The 22,042-nt window shown below is 50.1% G+C and overlaps 1 protein-coding gene across 1 annotated transcript in view; it reads left to right on the top strand.

Moving 5' to 3' along the window:
• Window positions 1-22,042, top strand: part of ERGIC1 (endoplasmic reticulum-golgi intermediate compartment 1) — a 106,046-nt gene that overhangs the window by 20,057 nt on the left and 63,947 nt on the right. The gene's annotated exons all lie outside the window — the stretch shown is intronic.

The raw sequence follows: 22,042 nt of genomic DNA, 5'->3' as shown, positions 1-22,042 counted from the left end.
GCTTAGTTGCTCCGCGGCATGTGGGATCTTCCCGGGCCAGGACTCGAACCCCTGTCCCCTGCACTGGCAGGCAGATTCTTAACCACTGTGCCACCGGGGAAACCCCGGCCTCTGTATTTTTAAGCAACCTCTCTGGGGAGTTGTAATGATCAGGAGAGGGGGGAACCCAAGTAGGGACTCCAGTTTTGTGCTCTGGCCCTGCTGTTAGCTCAGTCAGCCAAATCATGTACTTCCGTGGGCTTCCCTTCCTCAGCTGTGAGATGGGGAGGGTAAGTAGTGCCCACCTCAGAGGATGGTTGTGAAAATGCCATAGGCGGTAGGTTGGTCGGTCAGTGTAACATTCTCAGGATTTGGGGAGTATTGATTTGTTGCTATTGTTCCACATGGGATTTGTTACAAAAGCAATTTAAGAAACAAAAAAGACACCTGTGAGTAATTTACAGCCGTGTCTTCTCACCTCCTTTGAGGTAGGAGTCTTAGGATGCTGGGATCAGGGTTGCTCTGCCCCCATTTTAGAGGTGAAGTGACTGAGGGGGCAGGCTGGACTTTGGAACTCCCACAGGGGCGGGGCAGGTGTGGAGGTGGCTGCCTCGGGTGGGGGCAGCAGTGGGGTGGGGTGTTAGAGGCCACCGCACCCCACCACCACCTCCCCCGCGTGGCCTTTCTCAGAACACCAGGAAACACCTCCGGGTAGGGATGGTCACGCTACCTTCCAGGAGGGCCGCGGGGGTGAGAGAGGAAGCACACCCACCTGCCTCCCACTCCTGGGCTTGATCCAGGCAACACGGCCTCTTCCGTTCCCCCTCACGCCTCCACTGGTGTCTTGGCCGCGCCAGAAGTTCTCCCTGAAGTGTGTCTGCTGAGATGGTCTCAGTCCATCCAGCACCCTCCTTGCTCATTTGCTCATTCATTCATGTAACTTATCCGTTGAGCACCTACTGTGTGCCATGCGCTGTGCTGGTGCTAGTGTGTGGAGCTGAACCCCACGGACATGGTACCCGCTCTCAAGGAGCTTCCATTCCAATAGGGAAGACAGTTAAATCAAGAGTCATCTGAGCGAGAATGTCCAGGGATCTTGGGGATATTCTGATCTACCGTGGTGCGGAGTTCTGAGAGGACCTCCCCTAGTGCCACCTCAAGGCCTCGTGATGAGCAGAGCTGGGCAGGTGCCAGGGCAAGGGGTCCAGGCCCATCCAAAGGCAGAGGCAGGAGTGAACTGTCAGCACTTGGCGAACTGGCTGGAGAAGGCATCGGGGGCACCGTGAAGAGTGTGCCCTTGACCCTCAGCACAGTGGGGACAAGTTTGAGTGGGGAGCTGGGTTCTGTTTGTGCCGTGGGCAGCCTGCAAATCTGCGCTGCGGAGATGGGCCTGGGTGCAGCCCAGCGGGGACCGGGCCAGCAGCCGCTGGCTCTTTTGGTGTCCAGTCTTTCTGCCAAGAGGCCTCTTTGATTCACATTTTCCACATGGACTTGATGTTTTAGAAATGTTGACCTTCAACTAATCAAATGTCACTTATTAAATTGCAAGTCATATCCTTTTCAATTTACAAAAAGGACAGTGGGCCGGCGACTTAGTTCGTGGCCTGTTGGCAGGAGGGAACTTGACAGCACTTGAGGCCAGAGAAAAGACAGGTGCCTTATCAGTGACCCCCCTCCCCCCTCCCCTGTCCCCGTGTCCCCAGGGGGTGGGCAGCATGTCTTCTCAGTGAGAAGCTGAGCTGAGAGTGAGGCTGGGTTAGCAGCCAGGCTGGAGAAGCCGTGGCGAGGCTGGAATGCCAAGTCCAGGCGGGTGGACTTGAGTCTCCCTCTCAGGAAGCAAAGAATCCTCTTAGAAAGGTGAGGTCAGTTCATACAGGTCGGAGAAGAGTCAATGCCACGTAGGCAACGGCACCTGAGTAGAAAAGAAGACAAAAGGCAGGATGTGCGCAAACAGGGAGTGTGTGTGTGGGGGGGGGGCGGCTTCCTGGAGGAGGGACACTCGAGAGGAGTCGGGTTGGGATCAGGGGAAGGGATGGCATTCTACCCGAGGGGTTCTGCAGCCTGATGAGATTGGGAGGAAGGGATAGCCATGTGGGAAAGGGCAGGGGATACAACGGGCAGGTGAGGTAGGCCTGGTTTGTAGACCACCCAGAGGAGCCTGGCCTGGGGTCTGCATGTGCCGCATCAGGCAGTGGGGAGCCATAGCAGGTTCGTGAGCAGGGACGGTGCTTAGGAAGGAGAAGGGGATCAAGTGAATGTAAAAACTCCCTGGGGCATGGACAAAGGGGAACTAAAAGCCCCTTGGCTTGCGTCAGTATGTTTCCCAAGACAGTGGGGGAGTGTTCTCCCTGATGGGGTGACTGGTCCTTATTCACACCCTCAAGGAGACTGAAGACAAGACTGTCAGACCGTGGATGCCAACCTGAGGCTGAATCCATGCATATGAAATGCCTAAAGCGCATTGTAGACAGACGGGCTGCCGTGGGAATTGTAGCCAAGGGTTGGGGCCCCTGAAAACCCCACAGCAGGAATTTCACAGGTGGGGAATTTAAAAGCATTTTGGAACATAACATTGGGCTCCCAAGGCCACTAGTGGACCTGAGGAACATGTTGATGTATGTTGAAGTTCACTAGAATAATACACTGAAGAGAATATCTGCTGTGTTAAGCATCTTAGATTAGGAATAACAGGAACTTCTTTCAGCTTCAATTTCCTCATCTGTAAAATGGTCCTAATGATAGTGCCTGCTTGCTAGGGCTGTTCCGAGGATTAAATGGACTGATGCAGGTGAGACGCTTGGCATTGGACTTGGCTGGGCTAAGCTCTCAGCTGATGGCCTGGACAGTCCCGTTCATTCCTTCTTACCATCCTTACCTGCTAAAAGCATAAGCATCTCTGCTCCAGCAGTTTCAGGGAGATGCTTATAAATTTGTTTCACTTTCTTGCAGGGATGCCTGGCATAAGAGACTTTCCCCCTTGAGTCTAGAACTAGACTAGAGTCTAGACAATGGTGTGTGGCAATGAGCAGTCACAGCCCTGACCCCACCCCCTCCCAGCTGTGGGATCCCAGGCAGGTCCTTCATCCCCTTGGGTCTCAGTTTTGTCATCTGCAACAATGGGCTAGTACCCCCACCCCCCACCCCCGCCCAGGCACTGTGTGAGGCAAGATGAAATAGCGTCTGTGGTACTCCATTGTCAGCAAGTACTCCATCATGGCCACCTGGTCACCAACCCCCAGGACCCCAGGCAGCCCTCATGTATGACTCAGTTCCCTCCCCACGTTCTTGTCTTCCACCTTCCTCTGTAGCTCCTAGAGTGTGGGTAGTAGAATCTGCGTCTCTCCACCTGCTCTTTGCTTTACTTCCCTTTTCACTTTTCATTCCCTGGGCTGTTTGTTCAGTCATTCATTCATTCATCCATTTACTCACTCATTACGTACAAATATTTATGCTGTTCGTTGTGCTAGGCACCTGGGGGGGCCAGTGGTGAACGAGAGGCATATAGCTCCTCCTGTCGCAGAGTCTTCATTTTCAGCGATTAAATCAAACATCCAATTAAATTTGTACTTATCGGTTGATATGAGGTCTGTGAGGGGAAAACACAGGGGATTCTTCTAGAGGTCAAGGGAAACCTCACGGCAGTGATGTTTCAGTGGCTGTCTGAAAGGTACTTGGGGTTCATTAGGGAGGGAGGCCCAGGTGGAGGGAACAGCATGGGCAAAGGCCCTGAGGTAGGGAGGTAGCATTGTCCATGTGGAAGTGGCTGCAGGACAGAGCCGGCGAGAGCCCAGGCTGGAGGACTCAGCTGGGCCAGGCCGTGAGGGACTCATAGGGCACGATTAGGAAGATGACCTTTATCCTAAGAAGCCTTTGGCCCTTGAGGCGTTTTAAGCAGATCTTCATGAAGAGTTCACTCTGGACTGAAGGGGAAGAGCAGAGCAGTTAAGAACCTCCTTCAGTGTGCAGGTGAGGGTGATGACGCACTACTGCACACCCCGGGTCCTTTACTCACACACTAGAGGAGCGACTCATGGCTTGCACTTAGCAAGACGAGAATCCTTGTGTTGGTACAGAAGAAAGTCACAGATGGCGGGATCATATGTCCTGGGAGCTTGGGGTGGGGCCCAGGAGCCTTTGCCGAATCACTGCCTGTCATGTGATCGTGATGATGGTGATGCGGGCTGCTCAGAGGAACCCCGAAAAAACCTAATGTGTACCCAGCAGATCCAAGTTCATACTCTCAGCTGACCTTCCCAGCGCCCTACGGACAAGGGTGGGAGTGTCCTGTTGTCCAAAGAAAGAAAACAGGGTTGAGTGTTGGTGAGGGATCTGCCCAAGATCCTGAGGCTCCTGCCTGCCAGGTGTTTGGGGCCAGAGTCCCCACTTCCCTGTCCTGTAGGTAACAGCAGGGAGAGCACATCCGTCTTTCTGAAGCACTTTGGACGGGTAATACCAGGTCAGGAGGTTCTGTGGCCAGAGAGAGCCTGGGGCCAGGAGCCTCTCTGAGGCTGTGACTTTTGAGGCTCACGTTGCCTTCTGCCACCTACCTAGCCCAGGCTCCCCTTCGCAGCTTCCCGGGATCCCCCAGACCTGGGTGGGCAGCGGGTGGCCTTACCTGGGATGGTTCTGCTGCCCTGCATGCCCCTTTCTGTGTCCCCCCACCCCCAGTTTATCCTTTCAGGCTTTGGGTCGAGGCAGGGCTGTTCCCTGTAAATACCAGTCCCCTTACATGAGCATTTTTCCTCTATGATTTTTCCTGTTTTGATGAAACACTGCTCTTGGCTGTACAGGTTCCCAAGAGGGAACCAAGGCCCCGGCTTGGCTAGCCAGTCATTCAGGAACTTTGCTTCCAGACCCAGCCCCACACCCAGCCCGCATTCCGCCAGGGCCATAACCTTAACCTCCATGCGCTGTGTGAATGGGGCCCGTCCCTCCCCCCCTCCCAATTCCCATGGTTCCCATGGCCACCTCCTTATCGCTATTCCCAGCTGACTGAAAAGGGCTGCATTCCAGCCCGAAGTTAGCCTCGCCCTCTCTCCCCCTTTCTGTTTTCTTCCAGACTGAGGGGTGTAAGAGTTGACTAGGGTTAATGGTCCTGCTACCAGTGTCTGAGCCCACCGCATCCATCAGGCCGCCTGTAGGGAAAGGATGGGGTGGTACCTTAGCCCGTTCATTCATTCGTGCATTCAGCGATGCGCTGAGCTCCTCCTGTGTGCCAGGCATTGTTTTAGGCACTGGGCATAAAAAGCGTGGAAGTTAACTAGTGTCACGGAGGTGAGGCGCAGCTGGTCTCTTTGGCAGAGCTTTGCAGGTTGGAACAGAGGCTCAGGGCGCTGATGCAGATTTCCAGGGGCTGCTGGTCACCTCTCTGCCCACCTCTGTGGGGAATCACGTTAAAAGCCCCTCGGGTGGGGCCCCTGTGAGCCCAGTGTAGCCCTCGTACCTCCTCCAGCTGAGTGCGGGCGAGATTCCAGCCCTCGCCCCCCGCCTCCGTCAGGTGTCCTTGAGCAGGACAGGCAGCCGGACACAGTGGCCTCGCGAAGACCACAGCACGGCCAGTAGGCGGTGGTTCTGGGATTTGGGAGCCAGGTTCCCCTCACTCCAAAGTCATTTCTTTGGGGTTCTTGATTATTTGTCGGCCGGGTTGTCTCTGTTCCTTTTTTTCCTGCGGTGTTTCTTGCCTTTCAGCGGTGCTGTGCCTACAGGCCTTGTCTTAATCCCCCGGCTCAGCCAGAGGTGCTTGTTGAAAGTATTTGTCCTGAGTAATTACAAGCTTTTAATGTTAACTTTTGACACACGTTTACCCATCCCATTCTCCTACGTGTTTGTCCATTACTTATTCATTCTTTCAACAAACAGCATTTATTCAGGACCAGGCCCCTGCGTGCCAGGGAGGGGAGGGACAGGTGAAGCAGACTTGTCCCCGTCCTCAGGGAGCTTACGCGAGGCAGCGGGCTTGGTACTCCAATGCGGGAGGTGGGCCGACCTGCCTGGGCCTTGATGCTGATGACGGGAATAGCTAACCCTGAGGCAGCGTTCTCAGGGCACCTGCGCCGCCTTCTTGCATCTATCAACTGATTTAATCCTCGTGACCACCTCTGTGAGGTGGGTATAGGCTCTGTTATTATGAATAACATAATACATATCAGGAGCTAACTTGCCCAGGGTCACCTGGCTAGTGGCAGAGGCGGGATTTGAACCCGGGCTCCCTGGCTCCTCAGTCTGGGCCCTTAACTGCACCAAGCTGCGTGACCGTGAACTTGCTAGATAAAGCAGTGGGAACAGAGCGTGCACATCACAGAACTGCGAGAGAAACAGACTGCTCCGAGGCTCGCCTGGCAGAATCGAGGACAGCCTGAGTGGGAGCTGGTGCCGAGTGTGGGTCCCCCGGTCAGGGCAGGGGGATGGGCCGGGGCTCAGGTCCTCCCCAAGCGGGAGACCCAGAGTGATCTCGTGTGAGGAAGGAGCCAGGGCGTTGGCCGCGCCCGTGTGTCTCAGTGAGCACAAAAACATATTCCAGAGCCAGACCCTGAGTTCCACAGTGTTTGAAGCCCTGCCTGAGGGCCGGGGCCAGTGCTGTGTGGAGGAGGAAGGGCCTGGCTGGGGCAGACGGAGGCCAGGCCAGCCGCGGCCGGAGCCTGGCTCTGTCGCTGACCGCCGGGGTCACTCTGGGTGAAATGCAGTCCGCCCTCCTGGGCACTCAGCACACTGCCGCAAATCCACTGCGGAGAGTAATCTGGAGTCCTTTCCCTGGCCTGTAGGGCCCTGCGTGGTCCGTCCTCCCCCAGTGTCGCTGACCTCATCCTGGGCCTTCTCCGCTCCCTGTGCTCCAGCCATGTGGGCATTGCGGCTCCTTGACCAAGTTGACCATTCTCCCATGTTGCCCCCACTGCTTGGATGCCCTTCCCGGGCTCTTGGCATGGTCAGCTCCTTCCCTCCCCTCAGGTCTCTGCTCAGAGGTCCTGCCCTGATCACTCAGCCTGAAGCGCCCCCGTCCCACGCTCTCAAGTCACCCTGTGAGCTCCGCTGTAGCTCTTAGCACACTTCAGGACAGTCCCGACTCCCTTTTTAGCTCTGTCCCCTCCACGAGAACACAAGTTCTTCAGTTCATAGACCTTGCCTGTCTTGTTCACGCTCGTTTCCCCAACACTGTCAATGGTGCCTGGTGCTTGTGGACACTAAACGTTTGCTAGCTAAACGAATGAGCCTCAGTTTCCTCATCTGTAAAATGGGAAGCAGCTCGCTGATCTACTAAAGTTGGTGTAAAGATTAGAGCGTGTTTAACTTAAGGTGCCTCGTACAGGCCTGGCACACTGTAGGCACTTAGGATTGGTCAATGAAGCACGTGCTGAGGCCCAGGTGTGAATTTCCAGCCCAGTATAGACTCCGTGGACGTTGCATAGCTGGGTTTTTTGACATTGCCAGAGCAGCCTGGTGCTCACCAGCTCTGAAAATCAGGGTGATGAGTGGGGCAGGATGAGGAGAAGGAAAGAAAGAAAAAGAGAAAAAATGAGAAGGAAAAAGGCCTGGGACGCAGTGGATTGTTTTTTCAGTGGAGACGTAGAAAGAGATGGTTTTTTGCAAGATCAGGTTTGCCCACTGGAAAGTTTGTAAATTCCTGCCAAGATCTTTTTTTTTTTTTTTTAAGAACATTAAAAAGGAGATAGGGCACAGGTAATTCCAGTTAATAAATGTGGAAAGAATGATAGAATTTGGAAGTCACCATTAAAACTCCACAGTAATTATTTCAGTTAAAATCCACTAATTTTGGTTGCCAAAATTAGTGGGCAAAAGTTGAAGCAGAAACAAGATATTTGTATAGTCTCAGAGTATCTCCCTCAAAATATTTAGTAATTACAAAGTGGGGAAATAGTAAGTGTCAGGAGAATCCTGGCAGGTCGAATCTTAGCCAAGTGATCAAGGCTAACAGCACAGGTGATAAGACATATGGCATCATGTCCCCGATGTGGGGCTCTAAGGAGGGCACAGCACTGTGGGATTCTTCCCAGAGATGCACAACCTGACTGAAATCACCGGAAGACATCAGACAAGCCTGGTTTGAGAGGTATTCTACGAAGTAACTGACAAACACTCTTCAAAAATGTCACAGTCATGACAGACAAGGAAAGATGCGGGACTGTCACAGATTAGAGACTAAGGAGGACCCCGGATTGGATCCTAGACCAGAAAAAAGGACATTACTGGAAAAACTGGTGAGATCCTAATCAGGTTTGTCTTTTCCTTAATGATATTGTACCGAGGTTAATTTCCTAGTTTCGAGAGTTTTTCTGTGGTTTTCTCTGGTTCTGTAAGATGTGAACATGAGGGGACACTGGCTGAAGGGTGTGCTATCTGTTCGACTGTTCTGTAAGACTCAGATTATCATGAAATAAAAGGTTTAGAAGGATGGCACTAGATAAAGGGGGAAGATAAAGAAGTACGGCAGGAAAAATCTAATGGAGACTTCATTATGGCATTCAAACTGCGCAAATGAGTATGTGTTTGCAGAAAGGCCCGGTGATGGTGACGGGAGTTCTAAGGCACGGAGGTAGGCACCTTTCAATTGAAAAATCCCGTTTCCTTGAAGGATTTTCCGCAGCTGGTTGGCTGTCTGACCTTGACTTTGCCCTTCCTTAAGGGGCTCTGGTTCTTCTCTCCTGAGTTCTGTCACCGCTTAATCAGCAGAGGGTATGTCCTTTAGCGACGCCCATTGATGTCAGGCTGTACGAAGGCACGGTAGGATTCAGCAGCCACTGATTCGGGAAGTCCTTAGCAGCGTCTGCCAAATTTATACCATTCCCAGGCCACTTTCACACTTTTGCCGTATCTACCTCTACCCATACTATTATAAACTTTCTGTTTTATTTATATGGACCCACTTTAAAGATTCGAATAGGTGAGTTAAAAAGAAAAGGTAAAACCAACGTCATTTGCCGTGAACCCAAAGTATCCATAAAATTCAAAGCAATGACTTTCAAAGAAAATTCGAGCTTAGGTAGAACCTGCTGGTAGAAGGTTCTGAGCCTGAAACCTGAAACCTGCTGGTAGAAGGTTCTGAGCCTGAAACCTGCTCTTCGGTTTATTAAAAGGTGAGATTATTAGGTGTTAAAAGACCCTCTGGAACCAAAATGAGACTTTCTTCTAGACTCATTCAAGAGACTTGATGGAGAAGTAGAGTGGGAGGAACTCCCTCACTGGGTGATTCACGTTAATTGCTGCCCTTCCCTGGTTCCACCTAAAACCATCTCATGCGGGACCACGGAAACTCCTCCAGAGCCATCCAGCCCTCCCTGAGGGGCAGGAGACCAAGGGCCCTGGGGCCCACCTGGCCACACCGTCAGCCTGGGCAGCCTTGAGCCCTCCATCTGCCTGGCCCACCCCTTTCTTCTAGCCCCAGGGATTCAGATCTGACTTTGTGAGCCCAGATCTGAAGCCACTTCCTCTGGCCAGCTGTCCCTGCTCTGCCCTCAACTTCAGAACATGTTGGCTTTAAAAAAAAAAAAAAGAAAGAAAGAAAGCCAACATCTGACTTTCTAGGAGATACAAGAATTATTCTCATACTATATTATTGTTCCTACTTAATTCCAAGAACCAGGCTTTATCATGTTGAGGTGGTATCTGCCGTGTCACCGAGCTGCGTGGGGTTCAATAGAACAGGGCTCTTAATCATTTTGACATCTACCCTTTGTAAGAAATACATTTTATATTGCAACCCAGCGGACAACATGTAAACACTCAACATAGCAATCCTTCCTTTATACAGGCAATGCAAACAGCTATTTTTTATTCTATTGTAGCATTTTTTAAAATGCTGGTTACAGCTTACTAAGTTGATTTCTCAACTCCCTAGTCGTAACTTGCAGTTGGTAAAACACTGCTCTAGAGGATGACAGCATGAACCATAGTAAGAGGTCCCACTTTTTTGAGTACCTAGTATGTGCCCGGCACAGTGCTGAACACCATCTTGTTTAATCCTGACTGTGTTTGCTCATCAGACTACAGAGTCTCAGAGAGGGACATCATTTAGCCCAGGTCACAGAGCGTGTAAGGGCAGAACCAGGATTGCCACCTGGTTGCTCATGTCCTTTGGGCTTGGGAACACTTCCCCTGTGTATCTGCCTTTGTACCTTGATCAAGATTGTCCCCAGAGGAGGTAGGGATAAATGCATAAATGACAGAATCAAACATCAAGTTAGTATAGAAAGGTACTCTAAAACCATCTCTTTAATTTTACTCTAAGCCAGCACAAGGGGTTCCCAAACCTGGCCAATGATTTGATGTTCTTTCTTCTTAAATTTTAAATTAATTTTAAAATTGAGGTATAGCTCGCCATAAAGTGGACAGCTCAATGGCTTTTTACATACATACACCCATGCCACCACCCCCAGGTTAAGACAGAGGAACATTCCCAGCCCCTGGGAAGACTCCCTTGTGCCCCATCCTGGTCAGTACCCCAACCAAGAGGGAACCCTTCTCCTGGCTTTCCTCACCGTTGATTAGTTTTGTCCATCCTTCAAGGTCACATAAACAGCATCCTCCTGCATGTATGTGTCGGCCTTCTTTCATGCAGTGTAACATCTACGGGATTCACCCATGTCGCGTGTGTCAGTCATCCATGCTTGCTTGTTTTGTAGCATCTGACTTCTTTTTGGTACTTCTAAGCTTTTTTAAAAATGTTCCTACACTATTTTAGGCATATCAAATAGCATAGAGACTAATCCGTACCTTCCCCCCATTTTAAGAAACACACCTTAAGCCCCCATATTCCTCTTCCCCTGCTTCCATCTTCGATATATCCCCACCTCCATCCCAGAATAACTGCTCTCCCCAAAACGGGGTTGATCCTTCATGCACATATCGGTAAGTCTTTACTACCTGTGTCTGAAAATTCTTAGCGGGTCTTTCTGGATGCTGGGTGTGTGTGCGCATGTGCGCACATGCTTTTTTTTTTTTTTTGCATTGCTGAGCCCAGATAAAAAAATATTTTTAAAATGTTCCAAGTCTTTCTGGAAATCAGAATCTCAGCTCCGTGCTCTTGAGGTCACGAGAGTTGGAGCAGAGTCCAGAAGGAAAGGCCAGTCGGGGAGAGGCAGGAAGAGAGCAGAGTGGGGACAGAGATCCCAGGGGCAGGCGGAGGAGTGGGCTGGGTACTCCTCACCACGGGAAGCACCTGTAACCCTGGGTCTCCAGATCCCCTACCTTCCGTCTCATCCTGGACCCATGGGGACCTCAGCGTGCCCCTCTTTCTGACTTGATTTCCTGGATCCACTGGTGCCCCCTCTGCCGCAGCAGCCCTTGGAGGGATTTGAGGGGGCAGAATGAGGTTCTCCTTTGGGAAGAAGAAAATGCTTGTGGTCCTTTCTACCTCACACCCTGCAGCCTCGTAGTAGCGGGGAAAGCGGTGAGCACTGACTCGTGGGGCCGGGCACTGCGCTAAATAACTACTTTCCCCGTACTAACACATGGACCCCCTCAGAGCTACCCAAGGAGGCAGCACTGTTTGACAGACTGGGAAACTGAGGCACAGGGAGATGGAGTAAATTCCCAAGGCCACAGCTAGCGAGTGATGAACGTGGCCTCACACCCAGAAAGGCCGGCTCCAGACCCTCTGTGACCATACACCCTCCAGCCTCAAATCTAATAGAGCAGGGAGGCCCATGGCCTTCCCTTTCTGGCACTCATCCCCTTCTGTAACTACACATTGGTAACAGAGCTTGTTAGGCTCTGGCTCCAGGCAGGCAGGGGCTGCCTTTGTTTGGTTCGCATTGTATCTCAAGGGCCTAGCTCAGCATCTGGAACAGAGCAGATGCTAGTGATATTTGCGGAATCGATGCTGAGTGAAGGAATGAATGGGCAGAAGCAGAGCTGGGAAACCATTCATGAGGTGTTTTCTGCAAACGCCAGGCTTGCCTCCGGGCTGTGGGGAATCCGAAAGCCAAGGGTCTGAGTCCCAGCTCCAGTGCTCCCTGGGAGTGCCACCCTTATCTTCCCCATCTGGAATGTGGGGATTGTGATCGTTCCTCCCTCCCAGGGTTGCTGACACTGCACGTTCAGGTGTGCCAGGTGTGCCGCATCACAGACTGTTCTGGGTATGGGGGTGGGGCGATGGGCTTCCAGGTGGGTGGGCCCTCTGTAGACAAGAGGCCAAGGTCATTTCATGGGAGAGCACAGGAGTCCTGGTTCAGGCCCAGCAGAGGCATGGAACTCGCTGGTGGGCACAAGTGAGCTCTTTGATGGATGCTGCCCCATAACTTTCCGCTGTGTCCTTAGTTCTGCCCCTCGGAAGCCGCAGGAACAATGCTGACTGGCCTTGGCCACTGCCTCTGAATTTCAGCTCTCTGCTGTCATTTGACACCAGGAAGACTGCCAGCCAGCTAGGCTGCAGAGGTGTTACTGCCCCCATTCCTTGCTGACTTCCACTGGGTCCTGGCTGGGCAGGACAGCCCTTGCCTCTCTCCATACTCACTCTGCTTTGAAGACGTTCCTCCTGGCCCTGGTACTAACCAGCAGGCTTTCATCTCCGTTCTCTAATACACCCGCTCCACTGTTTACCTTCTCTGCCTCATGCACTCAATGGGGCTGTTCACAGGAAATGCCAAGGACCTCTCCCAAATAGCTTTGAACTAACCTTTTGTGATCGCTTTTTGGGTGCTAAGGGCTCTTTCTGCATTCCAGTTAGTGATCGCATTTGTTTCTCAAAATCCCAGTAGAAGGGGGATGTAATCCATAGAGGTTCAGAGAGATCTAGCTGGTTGCCTAAGCAGGGTCAGCATTAGAACGCCAACCTGTGTGAGCCCAAAGCCCGGGTTGTCTCCACTTTCCCCCTCGTACTGCTCTGCAGAGAGAAGGCAAGAGTAAGCCCACGAATGGCAGTGACAGCCACACCATCGTGGTGATAATTGGCAGTGATGATAATTGCAGCTGACATCTGTCGTGTGCTTGCTCCCTGCTGTGACCCGTCGTCCGTGCCTTCCATGCTCTTCCACATATAACCCACACTCCAGTGAAGTCGTCAGTACTTTTATTCCCATTTTACAGGTGAAAAACACTGGAGGTTCAGAGAAAATTTCTTCCAAAGGCACACAGCTAATCCATGAGGCGGTAGAGCCCCTGGCTTTGCAGATCCACGCCTCAGGGCTTGAAAAACCGGGTACACTGTTGTTCATCCAGACACTGGAATATCATTCAGTACTAGAAAGAAATGAGCTACCAAGCCATGAAAGGACATAGATGGGGGATACTTAAATGCGTATTACTGAGAGAAAGAAGCCCAGCTGAAAAGGCTACATACTATATAATTCCAACTCTATGACATTCTGGAAAAGGCATAACTATAGAGACAATAAAAAAAACAGTGGTTGCCTGGGGTGGTAGGAGGTGGGGGAGGGATGAATAGGCAGAGCAAGAGGATTTTTAGGGCAGTGAAACTGCTCTGTATGATACTATGATGGTGAACGCATGTCATTTTCCATTTGTTAAAACCCATAGAGTATACAACACCAAGAGCGAACCCTGTTGTAAACTATGGACTTCGGGTGATAATGACGTTTCAGTGCAGGTTCATCCGTTGTAACAGATGCCCCACTCTGGTGCTGGGTGTTAATAGTGGGGGAGGCTACGTGTGTGTCGTGGGGGGGCAGGGGATGTAAGGGAAAATCTTTGTACCTTCTGCTCCATTTTGCTGCGAACCTAAAACCGCTATAAACGATGGTCTAGTTTTTAGAAAACAAAGAGGTACACGATGTACTTGCTGATGTTTGAGCCACTGCCAGCCTGACCCCCTGGCCTGTGTTCTTCACCAGCCCTGGCAATGATGCGAATGCGGGGGAGGCACGGCTCCGCAGAGTGGGAGGGCTTCCCTGGCTGGGTTACCTGTGGGACGGCAGGCACGCCAGGGGGCTCTGCCAGGGGAGGGACTGATCCTCCCACTTGGGGAGGAGGAAGGAGTGGGTGAGGGAGGTGATGACCATATTCTTTGGTCTTCATTGCCTGGGACAGCGTGTGCTCAGGGAGGCTGGCCTTGCCTCTGCCAGGGCATTGCAAAACTCAAGCTCAGTTGAATCGATGTCCTTTGGAAAAGTACGTTTTGCTCAAGAGCCAAGTAAAACTGAAAATTTTGCAGCCAGCACACTGAAGTCGAGAGCCCTGACTCACACTGAGTGCGAGGGAGGAGGCCCAGCTCAAGGCAGGCCTCGGCGCTCAGGTGCACCCAGGCTCCCTCTGGTGCCAGGCCCCTCAGCCAGCTCAAGGCCCTCAGTTGGGACAGTGTGCGTGCTGTGGGCAGTATCCTCAGATGGCTTTGTCAGGACTCAGACCCCCTTGCTGTTTAGCTAAGGTTCTGTCCCTACAGATCTGTGGATAAAATGAATCACTGTTAAAGTCAAATTTCCTTATTGACGTGCATTATTGGTTCAGAGATGACGTCTTTCTAAGATAAGTCTTTGGTTGATTTAGGGGCGCCTGGGTGTCATGGGAAGAGCCCCAGGTGTGACTCACAGGTAGTTCTCACTTATGACATTAGGCAATTCAGTGTTGCTTCCTGAGCCTCAGTTTTTCTGCCTTTAAAATGGGTTTGGACTAAATCAGCCTTGCTGACTACCCAGGAAGAGCGTCACCGGTGCCCCCAGTCCCATGTCCTTGGCAGACATTGCTAATCCATCCCAGCACGCACACGCTGAGTCCAGTCCCAGCCTTAGCAGCTGGGCAGCCACTAGAATTGATCCCTGAGACAAACCTTGACCACACAGGAACTCCGTGATCTCAAAGTTCCCTTCTGGTTTTACAGTGCTTAGGTCTTCTTGCCCTCTCCTATTTTTTCAGTCCTGCCATCTATTCTGATGCAAAAATACTTCAAGATTTGAGGCCAAGTTCACAAACTGATAGTCTTCAGGCCAAATATGAGCCACAGAAGTATTTTCTTTGATTCTCATATTGTTTTATTTCAAAAACAAAAACAAACAAAAAAACCCTGGTTGCCATCATTTTTAAATTGGTAATTTCCCATAAGCCCCAGATTTCTGGTTTTCCCTGATCTGGCCGCCCCGGGGCTCCTTGTTCCAGCCATGGGCCAAGCTGGGGGGCTTTCTACCCTCTTTAGATAAGCTGTGGACCCTCCGATTGCTGCAGGCCCCACCGGCCCACTTCTCTCATCTCAGTACCTGCCTAGCCTCAGCAGGTATTTTCTACTGGGGAGCGTGTACTTCCTTCAGAGACACACAGTGCCTGGTTGCCTCTCATTTGGTGATGTGAGCAGCTAGGGGATCAGTGTCTGGGCCCATTGATGCATTTGGGATGCTTGCTGTTTCCTGGAATCATTTTCAAAGGGAGGGATGTTTTCTGCCTGTGAATCATCACCCCCTGGTGAAGTGGTTTTAAGTTTTTATCTTCCCATGTGGGCTCTCCTGAAAACGAGGGCTCCGATAAGCTACGTGCTCGTGAGGAAAGCACAGGTTGAGGCAGATGGAGGAAATGGGGAGGTAGGGAGGAGGCCCCCTTCCCTCCCGCTCTCAGTCACCCACTTCCTGCCTCACATAGGTCTCATCTGTGACATCTCATTGCTGGAGCTCCCTGAGGGGACTCACCTGCACGTCTCAGGTGAGCTCTTGGCCCGGAAAGACCACCAGTCTTCTGTGACTCTGCGGATCTCTTGTTGCTTAAAAATGATGCTCCCCACTTAAGTGCCGGGTAATGGGGACCCCACCCTGTATAAGACCAGTGCCTGCCCTTGGACAGTTCACAACTTTGAGGGGAAGACACCAGTAGTAGTTTTCTTTTTTTAATGACTATAATGCTATGATATAAAGGACAGATAGACGGAAAACAAATGGTAAAGTAATACAGGTTTTGTTTTGTTTTGTTTTTGTATTCACTAGTTTGTTGTATTTTTCAGACTCCACATTTAAGTGATAACATACAGTATTTGCCTTTCTCTGTCTGACTTATATCACTTAGCGTAACACCTTCCAAGTCCGTCCATGTTGTTGTGAATGGCAGAATTTCATTCTTTATGGCTGAGTAGTAGTCCATTGTGTATATGTATGCGTGCATATATATATATGTGTGTGTGTGTGTGTATATATATATATATATATATATATATATATATATACCACATCTTCTTTATCCATTCATCTGTTGATGGTAGACACCAATAGTATTAGTGAGACATAGTGGGATGTGCTGTTCATTCACGATTGTACATATATAATGTGCAACACATATATAATGACAGTACACCATGTGTCAAATGATGACAGAGGGAAGCTCAGGGGCCATGGCAGCCCAGAACAGGGTGCCTCAGCCAGCCTCATGCTGATTGGAGGTGGCGTCGCAGAGGAAGGGGTGTGTGAGCTAAGTTTTAAAGAACTACCTGGGGCCTCTGACCTCACCTCCCAGTGCAGCTGTATCAGCCTCCTTGCTGTTGGAGGAACCTGCCAAATATGCTCCTTGCCTCAGGGCCTTTGCACTTACCATCCCTTCAACCTGGAGCTCTCTTCCCTGGACGTCCAGGTGGCTGCTGTCTCACTTAAATGAGATACGTGTTTTGCACGTCATCTGGTCAGATGAACCTTCTCTGACGCCCCTCACACCCCGTCTGAAGCAGTACCCACATCATATTCTGTTCTCTTAGCCTGGTTTATTTTTCTTCATAGCACTGACATATATTAGTTCGTTTACTGTTTGTCTTCCCCACTGTGGTGTAAGCTAGGTGAAGGCAGAGAGCTTTGTGTCTGACCACCTAGAACAGTGCGTGGTCCATAGTGAGCACTCAGTAATGACAGAGAGAATGATTGAGCTGGCAGAGAAGGAGAGAGAGGGGTGCTGCAGACAGAGGGCACAGTGCATGCCAAGGCACAGAGCTGGCACAGAACGGGCCTTTCTGCAACAAGATGTTGTGGTCATGGGGTGAAGAGGCAGATAATAGAGAGACAGGGGCTGGGGAGCCCACGACAGGTCTCCTAAGACCCTAGCTGTCTTTATTTTTCCATTTATAACCTGTTTATTATAGAACAACTGAAAAGTACCAAGACGTGCCCAAAGGAAAACGGTCACCAACTAAACTCTCCCCCAGGCCAACGAGGAGAACCCTTTGATTCCTTTCCTTGTGCCTTTTTGCATGGGACTGTCTGAACATCTCACCTTTTAACTTGTGAACCACCTTGTTTCCTAAGGCACACAGCTGCTCCCTAGGGTGGCACAGTAATTTCATGTCCAGACAGACGAGGACGCAGACCTCAGCTTTGCCACTTGCTGATTGAGTGACCTTGGGCTTCCGGAGCCATGAAACTTGGCCGGAGTTGTCGCTCCACATGGGACGCCCTTCCACCCCTTTTCCCCAGCCTCATTTCTGCTTGTCTTCCTGCACTCAGGGTCTCAGCCTGAGACTCACCCCCTCTACACAGTCTTTTGTGAGCCCCAGTTCCTTTTCCTTTAAAAATAGGGGTGAACCTCATTTTGGTATCTCAAACGGATTTGAGAATTTGATGAGATGACGTGAGTCAAGAGGCTGGCTCCTGGGAGGTGCTCAGTAAATTCTGTCCTTGCCCTCCTCGTAACACCAGGGCCACCTCCAGCTTTTTTCTCTATTATACTTTCCTTACCTGCAAATCTCTTAAAATCTTAATCCTGTCCTAGGCTTCTAACCCCAGGTCTAGCCAAAACTCAGCCTTCACTTTTCGAGGTAGCTGAGATGTAGTCCAAAAGGTGGTCTCATGGCAGAGTAAAACTGAATCCTGTGGGCAGGTGGAGGTCAAAGGACATTTGGGGTCCCTTGAAGGGAGCCCCTTCCACAGGTATCTCGGCACAGCTGTCTTTTCCCCCAGTTCTCTCCTCCTAAACTTAAAACACCGGCACCAATCGTTTCTTCCTTTTAAATGTCTGCTGAAGGCCGTGCCCTGGCGGGGAGCCAGGGGCGTGAGAATCTAATCCCCGGAATAGCTCCGCCGCTCAACATTTAAATGCCGTCTGTATTTTTATCCAATGATGGGTCACTTCTGAAAAACCCTGCTCAGGTCCTGCCCCTCTAAGAATACATTTCCATTTATAGCATCTGAGCTCGGGATGTTGTTGTGTCCTGGTGTGGGGCCAGCGGCTGCGTCCTGTTTCCAGTGATTTGGAAACACGTTGGGGGCCCTGGCTGTGCCCCCCCACCACCAGCCCTCCCTCCCTGTGGCCTTGACGAGTGGGAAGCCTGACTCCCAGCCAAGCCCTGGCAGCCTGACGGCCTCGGGCTCCGACACCAGGCCTTTCCTGTTTCTGGGGGAGCATGAGCTCATTGGGCTGTTGCAGGGTGGGGTGGGGCAGTAGGGGTGAGGGGACCCCCGTTCAGCTGTGCTCTGCTGGGGCCTCAGTGGCACTGCACCACAGTTCCATAGCTCCATGGGACCCTTCCTCCTTCCCTCGCCCACCAAGCACCCCCAGCCTGCTGTCGGTGCCAGGCTGTGCATGGGCAAGGGAGGTCAGCACGGACAGCCAAGGGCCCCAGGGGAGGCTGCAGAGAGTCAGTGCGCAGCCTCTGGGTGAGGCTGACCTGGGTTCCAATCCTGACCCTGCCTCTTGCTGGCTGTGTGAGCTTAGGCAAGTGGCTAAGCCTCTCTGAGTCTTGGTTTCTACATTTGTTGATGGTACCTTGTGGGTGAGGGGGAAGGGATTCAGTGGGATAAAGTAGGTCAAGGGACTTGAGTAGTGCTTGGCCCATAGGGTAGGAGCCCGGGAAATACCAGTCTCCTTGCCTGTCCCTCTGTTGACCTGTAGTAACTCAGGTGGGTGCAAGCAGAAAGTCTTAGGAAATAAATTTGAAGTTGGAAATAAACACTTGACTTATACCGTAGCAGTCTTTGCATGCTTTGACATCTCCTGAACTGCACTTTTTTGGCAATGCGAAACCCCCGTGCTGGTTTAGTTCATTCTGCAGCGGAGCCCTGGAATCTGCACACTTAACCAGCTTCCTGGTGGATTCTGAGGCAGTGGTCCATGGGCCAGACTTCGAGAAACACTGCCTCCTTCGTCCATTCCAAAGTATTTCTATAGACCTCCTGTGTGCCAGGCACTTCTCTAGGCTCTGGGCATACAGTGGAATTCAACGGCAGGCAGGCCCCTGCTCTCCTGTAACTTATATTCTAGTGATGGAGTGGAACAGTGCACAAACACACGTAACACAAGGTAGTGATCGCAAGTGCTGTGAAGGAAAAGGCAGCAGAGTAAGGAGATGGAGAGTGGTGTGTTTTAGCTGGTAGCCAAGACAGGTCTTTGAGGAGGTGACATTTGAATATAGACCTAAAAGAAGTGAGAGAGCAAGACAGGAAGAGATCTGAGGGGAAATCATTCCAGATACAGAGAATGCAAAGGACAAAGGGCCTGAGGTGAGAGCATGCTTGCTTGACTGTTCAAGGAACAGATTGCGTAAGAATTTAGAGCTAATGCAACTAAATGTAAATAGTAAGACTAAAAAAAAAAAAAAATAGTAAGACTGGTGCCCCCTCCCTGCTGTGTGTGGGCTTCGTTCTCCCCCATGAGCCTGGGTCCAGGCAACAGGCAAGGGCGTTGTCCAGTCCAGTGAGGCCTCCATCATTTTACGGATAGCCCATCTAAAACACTTTCTGAGAATCGCCTGGATGGGTAGTTATCTTCCTGATCAGCTATTTTACTTTCTTGCTCATCATGGTGGCCAAGAACAGCACATCTCATCACTTCTCAGACATTTGGGAACCCCAGGAGGACACAGGCGGTGACTTGGAAAGAATCAGAGATCCTTATCTCTAACACAAGATGTTGCTGCCCTTGCCGTGTTTCACTTTAACTATCCACAGATGTGCACATTTGGATTCCGTGATCCCTGTGGTTTCTCCTACCTCATTGTTCTGGGAACAGGTTTTGTGTGAGGTGCTGTTGAGTTTTGTTCTGCACCTGTCACGTGTGAAGGGCAGGCATGATGCCTTTAGGAATGAGGATGCTCCTGGGGCATTACTGTGTGAGCGCCATGAGGACAGGGACTAATTCTGTCTTGTTGACCTTCTCCTGTCTCTCTGGAACTCGGCACAGTAAATTAAGGCATAGATGAGTTGGGGGTGGGAGTTAAAAGAGAAGGGGCCTCAACACAGACCCTTGGGGTTATACCAAGATATCAGGGGCAGAAGGAGGAAGAGGAACAGACACAGAAGATGCTGAAGAGTGAGGATGCCATGGTACTTTAGGCAGCCAAGAGAAGAGAGAGATCTGAGAAGGAAGGGACAGTCAGCAGGATGGGTGCAGAGGCAGTACTGAGGAGAGCCAATGGCATCAGACCCTTAGGGACTCTTGGGTGATCTTAGCTATAGCACGAAGAGAGAGTGGGTGAGGGGGGCCTGGCATCCAGCTGCTGTGGGTTAAGGATCAAATGGAAGGTGAAATGTGAGGCTATTCTAGGCCAGTCATTAAGAAGTGTGCTGTGTACCTCCTACTGCATCACATTGAGAGGGGTACAGAATAGCTTGCTGTCTTCCCTTTGAGATGCTAAGACCAGTCACTGGGTTCAGGTGGCAGCAGCCTGATGCATCTGTTATGAAACTTCCCATCCTTGCTGGTAAATGCCTAAATCCAGTATTTCATCAGAGAAGGCACAATGATGATTTTCCTAATTCTATTAGTCCTTCCACATTATTCTTTGAAATTATTCTGTAAAATAGGACTTTGTCCTCATCAGCTGTTTGGTTACCTAGATATACACTGTGTATATCAAAAAAAATCAGAATAAATGCTTTCCCTTTATTTACCACTTTTCAGAATAATGGCTTAGCATCTTCAAAGGTATCCAATGAGGCTTTCTTTGGGGTTTTGTTTTATGAAGTATCAATATGAACTCATAGGTTGCTTAATGTATTTGATGTGTTTCATTCGTGGCTATCATGAAAAAGTTTTTTTCCAACAGTTTTACTGAGGTATAATTGACCTACAATAAACTTCACATACTTAAAGTGTACAGTTGGAGAAATTTGACATATGTATACACCCATGAAACCACCATCACAAGATAATGAACATATTTATCACCCCCCTGAGTTTCCTCAAGTCTCTCCCTTCTTCCCTCCCTGGGCAACCAATGATCTGCTGTCACTCTAGATTAGTTTATACTTTCTAGAATTGTATATAGTTGGAATCATACTGTATTGGCTTTCATTCAGCGTAATTATTTTGAGAATCATCCATGTTGCTCCTGTCAATACTTCATTCCTTTTCAGTGCTGAGTAATATTCTGTTTTGTGGATATGCCATCTGTCCATTTGCCCGTTGATGGATATTTGGGTTGTTTCTAGTTTGTGACTATTACAAATTAAGCTTCCATGAATGTTCATATACATGTCTCTGTATGGGAAAATACTTCCATTTCTCTTGGGTAAATGCCTAGGCATAGAATGGCTGGATCGTATGGTAAGTGTGTATTGAACATTTTCAGAAACCGCTAAACTCTATTCCATAGTGGTTATACTACTTTACATTCCGCCAGCAACGCCTGAGCGTTCCAGTTGCTCCACATCCTCACCAACACCTGGTGTGACCAGTCTTTATAATTTCAGCCATTCTAATAGTACCTCTGTGGTTTTAATTTGCATTTCCCCAATGACTCTGATATTCGCCTCATTTCATGTGGTTATTCACCATCAGGGAATCTTTGGTGAAATGCCTGTTCAAATCTTATTCCTGAGTTGTGAGTTCTTTATACTGAATAGAAATCCTTTAACAGACATGTGATTCACATCTATTTTTCCTAGTATGTGGCTTGTCTTTTCATTCTTTTAACAATGCCTTTTGAAGAATGGAAGCTTTTCATCTTGATGAGGCCTTATTTATGATTTTTTTCTTTTATGGATCACGCTTTTGGTGTCTCATCTAAAGTCTTTGCCTAACCTAAGAGCACTAAGATTTTCCGCTATGTTTTCTTCTGTAAGGTTTATAGGAAGTCTTGAAGTCAGATCCAACTTTGTTCTTTTTCAAAGTTGTCTTGGTTCTTCTAAGTCCTGTGCATTTCCGTATGAATCTTAGAGTCAGCTTGCCAAATCCTACAAAAAACGCCTGCTGGAGTTTTGGT

This window comes from Aethalodelphis obliquidens, unplaced genomic scaffold (genome assembly GCF_003676395.1).
Source record: "Aethalodelphis obliquidens isolate GAN/ISIS:26980383/991018 unplaced genomic scaffold, ASM367639v1 scaffold52, whole genome shotgun sequence".
NCBI classification, from domain to species: Eukaryota; Metazoa; Chordata; class Mammalia; order Artiodactyla; family Delphinidae; genus Aethalodelphis; species Aethalodelphis obliquidens.
This window is presented reverse-complemented; position numbering and strand designations above follow the sequence as displayed.